This window comes from Chinchilla lanigera, unplaced genomic scaffold (genome assembly GCF_000276665.1).
Source record: "Chinchilla lanigera isolate Chin_1 unplaced genomic scaffold, ChiLan1.0 scaffold00056, whole genome shotgun sequence".
Lineage (NCBI taxonomy): Eukaryota > Metazoa > Chordata > Mammalia > Rodentia > Chinchillidae > Chinchilla > Chinchilla lanigera.
Window position 1 is genome coordinate 5053695 of NW_004955457.1, and position 1979 is coordinate 5055673.

A 1979-nucleotide genomic window follows, 5' to 3' on the forward strand; every position below is an offset into this window, starting at 1 on the left:
AGGGAAAAATTTGTAAAATGAGATAGAGGTTGCCATTGTTTGCATCAAGCTTAACTGTATAAGTTTCAAGAGGGGGGAAACAATATGACTGTGGGAGATTAAAGATGGAGCCTTTGGTAGGTGTTTAGAAGTAGATATATTCATGATGGTAGAGCCCCCATAACTGAATCCTGCTGGCTTTACGAGGGAGAGGGAACAGAAAAGACACACACACACAACCACACAGGCTCCCTATCCCTTGTCATGTAATATCCTGTGCCACCTCAGGACTCTACCACCAAAATGGCCATCATCAAATGTGGCCCCTTAACCTTACACCTCCTAAACTGTATGCCAAAATAAACTTATTTTTTATACTTACCACCCAGTCTGTGGTGTTATGTAATTAGCCACAGAATACAGACCAATAGAGGCATACTATGAAAATCTATACAACTATCTAAAATATCAAACTGTACATAGAGTAATAGGTAAAATACAGATTTGTGAGTATTTACTGCATCATTCCACTAAACATGGCATATTTTCTTCAAGAAGTTAAAGGTTGTGGTAGTTGTCTTTTGGAGAAGAAACTAAGTGATTAAGGAGAGTAATAAAATCGAGTCTTGCACACACTGATGATGCTTTACTAAAACCTGAAAAGTATAATCATCTCAACTTTTCACCTGAAATTTAAATACACACACACACATACACACTCTCTAAGTTTCTCCTGAGTTCAGCACATTCCAGAAAGCTCTATCTGTAGTAGGGATCCTGGAGCAAAATCATCTAATCTTTTAAATATTTTTGGATTTATACCTCAGTGATTTAAACTCAGGATTATTTTTGCCCCACCTCCAGGGACAACTTGAAATTATACTGCTATTAGCACCACCTGGCCCCGTGGGTGCTGGTAGGAATCACACATAGATAGGTGACCAGAACATCTGGACACATCTTTCCCAAAAATACCTTTGCTCTTTCCACGTACCTGTGCTACATGACTCATTTCCCTATTGGATCAATATCAGCTAAGTGACTATACTTGTAATACTATAGGTTTATTGTAGTTTGACCAAAATTGTACCTGTGTTGTGAACTTGCTGTATAAATTACCCCTGACAAAGGGGATTGGTGGCCACCCACTCAGGACGCCTCTTGGAAACCCAGGAGCCATTCTTATTTTCAAGAAAACACTCCTAACTTCCTTCTTTGGTTTAGAAGCAGGAACTTGGACATCTGATATCTAACAGGTTGGGAGATATTTTTCCCACATCAAAAGGACATGTTATGTCACTTCAACATATCCTGGTTTTATCATGCTGCTAATGGTGGTGGTATTTTAGCTTGCTTCGTTTCTTTTCTTTTCTTTCTTTTTAAATGGAATAAAAAGGTCTTAATGTCTCTGCAAAGACATTATCACTCACAATTTACTGCAGCAGTAACCTAATCTTAATGTGTTCAGACATCAAAGCAGACTTTTGCTTTTCCACGTTAAAAAAAATTGTAATTCTTAAGAATTGAGACTTAAATTTGCTTTCTTAAAAAGTTTTTTAAAAAAAGATGGAAAATACGGGTACATCTGCACTTTTTTCTAAGATACAGCCTCACCTCTGCTATCCTGGATTTGAATAACCAGGTACTGTATTATCCTTTAGCAATTACATTTCTGTCTCTTTAAGAACTGAAAGGGAGGAGGCGGGACTCCGCCCTGCCGCAGGCTCTGATTGGTCCTGCTGGCAGGAAGTGGGCGGGGAAAGCGCCGCTTCTGTTATTGTCCGACGCTGCCCCGCGTGAGGCCTTGGTGACCGAAGGTGTCAGTTCGCAGCCTCCGCCTGTGCTCTGACTCGCGGGCGTGGGGACGTGGGGCGCAGGACGGGCCGCGTTCATTCCTGTGGGTTCCGGGCCCTCGCTGCCTGTTCGCGGAGGTGCCGCCCCACCCCCCCGGGCCGCAGTGGCCGCGAGTCTGCTGCAGCGCCGACGCGGGCGGCGGGAAG